Here is a 9,555-nt window from a genome sequence, read left to right on the forward strand (position 1 = left end):
ATCTGCTGACACTCACACAAAAAATTGGGGGACATTAATAAGTCACTCTCACAAATGGATAGGTCATCTAGACAAGGACTAAATACAGAAATACTGGACCTGAGAGATTTTATAAACCAAAGGACCAAGCAAATATTTACAGAACATTTTGCATATACAAAAACTAATATAATTTCTTCTCTGCACCCGGTTGAATTTCTCCAAAACTGACCTTATAATCAGACACAAAACAAGTCTCAACAGTTACAAAAATTTAACATAATTTCCTTTATCTTATCAGACTACCATAGATTAAAGCTATATGTAATGAACAATGGAAAGTCTACAAACTCATTGAACTAGAACAACTCTTCTCTTGACTGAATAAATGAGTCAAGACAGACAGAAAGAAAAAAGTTAAATACATTCTAGGAATCAGTGACATTGAATAGAGAGCATACTTAAAATTGTAGGCTACAGTGAAAGTGATGCTAAGAGGAAAGTTCGTGGCACTAAATGTTTACCTCAAAAAAAACAAAAAAATCCCACAGAGACATCATACTAGCAACTTAACAGCACCCGAAACAACAAGAAATCACACTAAAGAGGAATAGAAGGTAAGAAATAATAAAAAACCTTGATGATGAAAATGATAAAATAGAAACAAAGGTCTTTTCTGCATTCAATGAGATGACCTTGTGGGTATTTTGATACATTCTAACACTCCTTCATGATAAAATTCCTGGGGAAAATAAGAATACAAGGGACGTACATAAATATAATGTAGGCAATTGACAGCAAATCTACATCCATAGAAAAATGAATGATTGGAAAATTACAGCATTTCCACTAACATCAGGAGCAAGGCAACACTGCTCATTCTCTCCATATATATTCAATATAGTACTTGAAGTTCTAGTTAGAGCAATAAGAAAAGGGAAGGAGAACAAGGGGAGATAAATATGAAAGAAATCAAAGTTTCATCATTTGAAGAAAAAAGTGATAGTATGTATAAGTTACCTAATAAAACTTCACTGGGGAACTCCTTTGGCTAATAAACACTTGCAGAATATTAGGAGAATTAAAAACTAAGAATCAGTAGATCTCCTATATACAAATGACAAATGAACTAAGAAAGAAAAATGACACCTTTCACAATAGCCTAAAATAATGCAAATGTCTTGGGGTAAAATCAAACCGAGTCAGTGAAAAGGAAACATATAATAAAAAACTTCATCTGTTTTTTTTTTAAAACTTCATCTTTGAAGAAAGCAGTTGAAAAAGATATCAGAAGATGGAAAAATCTGATGCTCATGGGTCAAAAACTTTAACATAAAGACAGATGCACTGAATCTGCTAGAAGTAAAGGTAGGAAATAGCCTTTAACCCATTGGCACAGAAGACTTTTTGAACAGAGTGTGGATAGTTCAGGCACTAAGAAATACAATTTATAAATGCAACCTCATGAAACTGAAAAGCTTCTGTAATGACACCATCAAGTGGACAAAGCAGCACCCTGCTGAATAGGATAAGATTTTTTACCAACTCCAAAGACAGAAAGAGTGCTTATATCCAAAATATGTCAAGAACCTTGATTTCTGAAAATAAAATAATCCATTTCCAAATGGGGTAAACTTCTAAACAGAGAATTCTCAAGAGAAGAATCTCAAGTGGCTGAGAAACATGTTGGGGGATAGTTTTTGTGCTCTGTGAATTCAGATACTGATTTCTATGCCCCACATCTGGTTGTAGTCTCTATGTGTTGTAAGAACGACTTTCCATCACACCTGATTGGTTTAAGTAAAAAGGACGATCAGCCTATTCACTTTGGGCAGAAGAATAGAGTGGGAGCTCAATTACAGTTGAGGTGTGAAGGAATCCCAAAGAGATGGGGGGTATGGGAGAGAAGGACATTAGGAAGAAAAGGTGTTAGAAGCCACATGAAGGAAAAGGGAGAATGCATGCAAGGGTCACCATAGGGGAGGAGAGCAACTATAAGACCAAGAAGCCGGGCAAGTATTTGTCTGAGTATTAGCAGGTTAGTTGGGTGAGAATAATTCAGAAGCTGTCCAGATATGAGTGCTCGCAGCTTGTTAATAAAAACTACCAGGTCTCTGTGTCTTTCACTGAGAGCTAAATTGGACTAGAGCAGACATAACACTCTGAAGTTATCTGGGACCAAGGAGGCCTAGACAATGCCCTCAAAGACTAACTTCTACCGAAACACCACACTGAGGTTAAATGGCCAGTTCACAGTAGTTGCATATCAGATATCCTGCATATGAGCTACTTACATTATAATTCATAACAGTAGCAAAATTTCTGCTATGAAGTAACAGCAAAAAATAATTTTAAAGCTGGGGCTTACCACAACATAAACAACTATATTAAATAAAGTGTCACAGCATTAGGAATGTTGAGAAACAGAGGGTTAGGAGGTCTCGTGGTTTTTACTGGGAGGAAGACATTAAATGGCTTTAGCAGCTGAGTGGGGACAGGTGGCGATGGGGTGGACAGGGGAGATCATTTGAGGGTTGAGATGGAGTGGAGATTGCTAGAAATGGGAAACATTTGGTGGGATTGGAAACCTTATACTGTGGAAATGTTCTGGAAACTATGATGTTCCTAATGAGGGTCCTAGTAATGGGTAATGCAGAGTCTCAACTGGCCATTTTTCTAGCCAGACACAGTGGCAGTGGCAGAACTGACTTACATTTATTTGAGTTTTGACAAGGGAGTCCCACAGAAATCATCCAAAAACTCAGGCTGCTGCTAAGACAAAGGGCTGCAAACTGACAGTGGGCCCATGGCTGAAGACAACACCCACATAATTCATTGATCATGGAGGAGCTAACTGGTGCATCCATGGAGTCTTTATACTACATTCTAGTGGCTTTGGTAAGGGAAGGTACCCTGCAGGCTAGTAAAAGGCAAATGTTGAGACCAACTCGGGAACAAAGCCTTTGACCTACAGTATGTTTTAAATAGGCAATCTGTCTTTGCTAGGGCAATGGTGACCCAGAATCTTTGGGAGAAGCCAAGCAATGTCTGTTTTTACTTGTAGCCTATTCCACTAGAAGAAAACCACACCAAACAGTGCTTGGGGAATTAAGAACCAGAGACTAGGTAACCCAGAGACCTAGAATAAAACTAAACGTTGGTGATCTTTAAAAAGTCAATAAAATAATTTCTAAAGATATTCTCTTATGATCAAATATCAATGCCCTGTTCTGTCATCATCAGAGAGGCTTCCTCTAGTAGCAGAGGTGAATAGACGCAGAGACCCACAACCAGACACTTTACAGAGAAAGACCCTAAATAGAGCTCTTCATCAAATTGTTCCACTCATAGCTCAGGTCTTATAGCAAGGCTTTTGGGGTCCTGGATGGTTTTTATTGATAAAGACACAGAGACATCTGTATATTTTAATGTTGCTGACTTTTTGCTGGGGAACTTTCAGCTAGCCCTAAACGTAAGTCAACATCTTTCATGACTTTTTCCTGCAACTGTGTCTCTCTACACGGCTTTCACTCTGTATCACCCTGCTTCATTCACTTCCATAAGAGATCCCTGTAGAAGAAAGGTACAAAGACTGTAAAAGGGGATTAAGGACACCTGGAGAACAAGGCCATCTGAATCAACTAAGCAAGGGGCATATGAATTCATTGAGACTGAAACTGCAAGGACAGGGCCTACATGGATCTACAACAGTCCCTCTGTTTGAACTATTAGCTTAATATTTTTATGGGACACCAAATAAGTGGGTCACTGACACTTGTGCCTGTTCTAGGAACCCTTTTCCTCCTGTTGGGTTAGTGTGTTTGACCTTAGTATCATAATTTTTGCTTCATTTGCCTATATTTTATTTTGTCATGTCTGGTAGCTAATTCTTAGAAGTCTGTTCTTCTCTCATAAGGGACAGAAAGGGAGTGAATCAGGAAAGTAGAGGAGATAGGGAGGAACTTAGAGGAAGAAGGGAGGGCAAGCTATAATCAGGATATATAGTATCAGTATTTTTAATAAAAGAAAAATATCGTAGTAACTCCCCGCAAAGATCTGTTATTACTTCAGAAGATGTTTGTTTCCTCTTCCTTTTCTTCCTCACTCTAGATTTAAAAGATCTGACCTAATCATTACTTTTGTAAGCAACTTGAAAGGTTTTGGAATTGTAGGTACCAAAAAAATTTTGACAGTATTGGAAAAAAATCTTCATTTTAAAAAGAGACCTATATGAGAATTACTGAGATGACATTATATAATAGGTGAGAATTTTATGAAAATTAATACAAGATAAGGAGTGGGTATGTTGATGAATAATCTGGAAAGAAGAATAAAACAAGGAATGTACAACTACTATAGTGAACTTTAAAAGCACTGAAATAAAATTTATTTAAGAATACATAAAAAATTACAGAGGTTTCCTGCAGTCATAACATGTTTGAATTAATACTGTGAAATGACTATGCTATTGAAAATCACCTATACAAATAATTCAATACCATCCATTTCAAACTTCCAATGGTATTCTTCATAGAACTTGAATTGCTTTCATTATTTGAAAGCATTTTTCAACCTTTAAGACGTTAGGTTAAGTAAAACTAAACAGTATTGATTAATTCCTCCTACGATTGGAAACAATGGCTCTGCGGTCTTGTCAAAATCATCTATATGTTGATGCTTGGCCAGAGCTTTGGAATCTCCTGGTCTAGTTTAAAAGTCGAGAAAAGATTAGCTAATTATTCTTTGGTAATTAGTCTTTCCTTTGAAAATAGTATTTGTCTGTTGTTGTTGTTGTTGTTGTTGTTGTTGTTTATTTTGGTGTTGTACAAATCTTTAATCATAGAGACTGAAATCCCACTGACATTCAATGATTTATTGATATTGTCTGTTCCTAGATCTGTGTGTGGGTGTTGTGTCACATGTGCGTCAGTAGGTGGCAGAGAGGAGACTATGTCTAAGCTCAGTGTTCTGGCCTGTGAACAGCTGAGTGATTAAGAGCACCAGTGGAAGGGGAAGCCCTTGGTCCTGCCAAGACTGAACCCCCAGTGAACATGATTGTTTGGGGGAGGGCAGTAATGAGGGGAGGATGGGGAGGGGAACACCTATAGAGAAAGGGAGGGGGAGAGGTTAGGGGGATATTGGCCCAGAAGCCGGGAAAGGGAATAACAATCGAAATGTAAATAAGAAATACTCAAGTTAATAAAGATGAAAAAATTACGTTTGGGACAAGTTAATGATCAAAGGAAACATTCACTCCAAGTCAAGCCTGAGTTCCTTCATCTTGTGACCTAGGGACGAGGTGACAGATTCTCAGTGTGCACCAGGAAATAAAAGGGTTATAATAAAGACCATGCGATTCTATTATGACAGAGAACAGATGATTAGCCAGTCTAGCTGATCAAGATGTCAAAAATGAGGCATAAGACCGGTGATCTATTCCTTAGTAAATCTAGATTGTCCTCAGCAAAGTACAAGGAGAAACTTACTACTATACACTTGACCTGCTTAAACTTTAATAATCTAAAACAAGAGAATTATTGCCTTTGTGTTAAAATGGGCTTGTGGAAAGAAAGATAGACAAGAATTGTTTGGTTAAATATAAGTTCCAAAAAACTAAATACTTAATCAATTGTAATTGTAAGATGTTTAATGATTTTAATCTGTTTTTAAAGAATGTATTTTGTGGCAATTATTTCTAGAAAATGTGTAACTTATGGCTATGAGGTAATTTTATTTCTAATAGAAAAACTTTGTCTTAAGGGTTATAAAATTGGATTAAAAGAAAAAAATAAAATGCAAAAAAAAAAAGAATCTAATGCACACTGTAAAAAGTGATCTTGAAATGACTTGGAGCAGTATACGTCTAGAATGGATTCAATGGTGGGGAGTAAGCTGAAGAGAAGACAACGCTGCCTATTAAAATGGACCATGGATTGAAATGAGCCTGGGACAGAAATCTTCTGAATGGGGCAGCACAGGCAGGTTCATGCAAGGAGCAATCTGAGGACAACAGCCAGTCCAGAGCCATGGGGTCTGGACAGAGTTCTAGCTTGAGACGATCATCAGTCTGGCTGAAGGTCTGGGAATTTGGGGCAGGGTAGACTGTTCTCAAATGAACCTTGACCAGTGCTGTGATACATGGGTGGAGAATATCACTCCTGAAAATATTCTTGGGATGACCGCAGACCCTCAGATACTCAGAGACGCTGAGTATCACTAAAAGAAGCAAATAATAGTGGAGAAATGGAAGAGAAACAGAAGAATGTGGTCACAATGAAGAGAGGCAGAACTAAAGACTCAAGGGTAGTGAGGGACAGCCTGTTACCAGGAGCCTGTAATACTAGCTGGGACCATGGTGGGGTCCTGTCCTGTGCTGCCACTGTGGGCCATGTCTGGGTCTGTGGCCCTATAGCAGCAAGGATCTATTACCACCAAAGGCCAGTGGACACCCCTGGTCTGGATACTCCCCAGAGCCATGTCGATGACAGAGGGTTGATAGAACTGACCCCACATCTTTCTTTGTCATCAGGGGAGGGATAGCCTGGGGTGTGTGAAAACAAGAGAGCTTACCCCACCCCTAACTAGCTGCAGTACTCGGGATATCAGCTCACACCTCACCCGGAAAGCACAGTAGAGGTGGCCCTATTTGTGGGAATTGTGGGTGAGCCAGTCCTGAGGTTATGTGTTGGGATGAAAATTGTGGCTCGGGTCTTGACAAACCACACCAGGCCAATACAGTCTCACGTGGAAGACGTTTATTGAGATGGCAGAGAGAGGTGTCAGGGGTGAGGGTGGTGGGTAACAGAGAGAGCAGAGAGAAAGAGAAAAGAAGAGAAAGAGAAGAGTAGAGGCCGGCCATGAGCACATGGAGGGAAGGCGGGAGGGGAATGGGGAGAGAAGGAACAAAGGGGGAAGAGCATAAGAGCAAGAGGGCAAGAGCAAGAGAGTGAGGGGGCAAGCAGCCCCTTTTATAGTGTCAGGCATACCAGGTAACTATGGGGTGGAGCATACCTGGCTGTTGCTAGGTAACTGCGGGGGTGGGGCTTAGAATGCTAACAGTATGAGCAAATAACAGCTGTCCCTGCCACTTATCTCCCATGTAGTAGTATGGGCTAGAGATACCCTTCTTCCCCTTCACCCTTTACCATCTGTGGCAGACAGGAGAATTGGCCCTGGGGTTAATGAGAACAGGAGAACTCTCTTTTAAGAATAGAACCTGCACCTCACCTGGAAAGCACAATAGAGCTCATCCTGGTCTCAGGGATACAGGCAAGCCGGTTCTGTGGGTAAGGGCATGGTCGTGTGAGACCTGGTCCCACCACTTGTCTGGCATGCAGTGACATGAACAAGAGAGAGATGGTTCCTTGCCACAACCAGCAGACAGGAGAGTTGGTTCCGTGGTATTTAGATCAGGAGAGCTGGCCCTATCCCTTGCTGTGACAGTGCCCCTAAGCGCACAGGCTGCAGCAGGGTAAACCTGGTGGTACTTGCCAGGATTGCAGATGAACAGCCCCCAAGGATGAAAAAGCATGTGAGCCATCCAGCCCAGATCGTCACCTGCTATAGCGCTTGAAATAGTCAGCCTTGCAACTTGCCTTGGCAACAGAATACAACTGGCCCTGATAGCCTGGGTGTATATGAACAAGCCCCAAAGGCGTGGGATTGGGAGAGCTGGCACTGCCCTTGATGGCTGTGGCATTGGATGAGCTGGCTAGGGCAGGACAGGGCAGGAGAACTGAACCTGGTGGTGTAGGTACAGGGGAGCTGACAGGCTGACCAGTTCAGTTAGCTCTTATGCCCAGATCCAGGCCTTTAAACTGGTCCATCTCAAACATCTACTCCATTGATGAGCTGCTGGAGTTTATGAAGGGGCCTGCCCTGCAGATCCTAAACTATCGATCTCCGTGACACAGAGCAACAACAGGATATCTTAGAGGAGTCCCAGTGAGGATCCATTATCGATAGTGTAGCACAAGTCAGAGGCCTCAAACCAGACTTGAATGAACCTATGCAAGCAAGGAAATGGGACACGCTGTGACACAATACAGCTCCTGCAATGAGATTTCTTTTTTCTTCTGTTGAGGGAGAGACTTGGGGTACATGATGTGAAATTCATAAAGAACCAATAAAATAGCTTTTGAAAAGATTCTTGAAATTGTTTTGTTATATCCTTCTGTAATCTTACATTTCTGGCCCTCAAGTCTCACCATGTTAGCATCCTAAGGACCAATCTTCACACAATCACAACAGTTAAGCACAGAGTTCTGTTTTGATTATTCCTCTCGGTGCTACATTCAAGAAATGTATCCAAGCCTAAAGTTATTAGGAACTGTTTTTCCAACTACACTAGCTGTTTTTCCAGCTAGCACCGTCTGTGGCCTAATAGCTAAGACTTTCAATTTCATATAATTTAGGGTAGTCCCTTGCTGTTTTAGACAAGATGTGTCTAAGTCCTGTTTTCTGTTTCCATCACGATCATTGAAAATGTTTGCATAGAAAAGTGTTGAAAGGAATGCTTTCCATCTTCCCCTTCAGAATTACCTCCAGTGTACCTAGGCCAAATGACTCCAGGGACCCTGCTCTGTTGATGTTCAGTGGTACACAGGACTCTTCTTGTCCAGCCATGTAACATTTGCTTGAAGAACTGAATTCTACTTTTTTTCTATTTCTTTCTAGTTCCTGTAGCAAATTCACAAAATGTAAAATGATAAGCACCTTTGATGGACTTGCCAAGATCCCATTAAGATATCTCAGTGTCTGCATTATGTACACATGAAGGAAGAAAGTTGAAAATATTTAACATCAGGTGATGGAATCAGAAACCTGGCAGGCATGTGATCTGCTTTTATCTGGAGAATAGAAGAATAAGTTAGAGCCAGCCATGTTTGCAAATATTTACTAACTACTCTCGGTCATATCATCATAATAATTTTCTCAAATTTAAAAATGAACCGAATTTGATAATATTTGCCTGTTATATCTATAGAATATTTCAGAAATAGAATATTTTTGATTTGTGACAAAAGTTATTTACCCATTAAAAAGCCTACACTACTCCTGTGTTATATTACACCCACTAGGTCAGAGCAATGAACTATAGGTTACTAAAAAGTGAAGGAAAAATATGAAGGTGCTGAAGAAAATAAATCAATAATAAACAGTTTTAACCTTAAATGCAGAATAAGAATTGTGTCTGTTTCTATTTAGAAACAATTCATTTCATAAGTTTGATGGAAAAATATATGTAGGTAATATGTGTTGTAAAATACATATTTGTGAATATGCGGTGAAGAGATGTGTGTGTGTGTGTGTGTGTGTGTGTGTGTGTGTGTGTGTGAAAATACGTATCTCACTTTCAGTGCCTCAGGAAGCAATAAGCCTTTTCATCTCAAGAACAGGCTTTTAAGCACTGACACCTGTCCTTGTGAGCTGATGTGTTCACAAAATTGCAGGTTGACATATAAGCAAAGAGATGCATTCACGCCTCCACTGGTAAAGAGCAGAGGGCACTTAGACTTTTCACACTCCTGTATTTAGCTAGAATAGCTCTGCTCTTTTCCAGTTACGAGTCTTAGA

The 9,555-nt window shown here is 40.0% G+C and overlaps 1 pseudogene; it reads left to right on the top strand.

Annotated features, from left to right (window-relative positions):
- Positions 1-4,863: 4,863 nt before the first annotated feature.
- On the top strand, positions 4,864-4,981 carry LOC116904739 (annotated as a pseudogene).
- The last annotated feature ends 4,574 nt before the right edge of the window (positions 4,982-9,555 follow it).

This window comes from Rattus rattus, chromosome 6 (genome assembly GCF_011064425.1).
Source record: "Rattus rattus isolate New Zealand chromosome 6, Rrattus_CSIRO_v1, whole genome shotgun sequence".
In the NCBI taxonomy this organism is placed as follows: domain Eukaryota; kingdom Metazoa; phylum Chordata; class Mammalia; order Rodentia; family Muridae; genus Rattus; species Rattus rattus.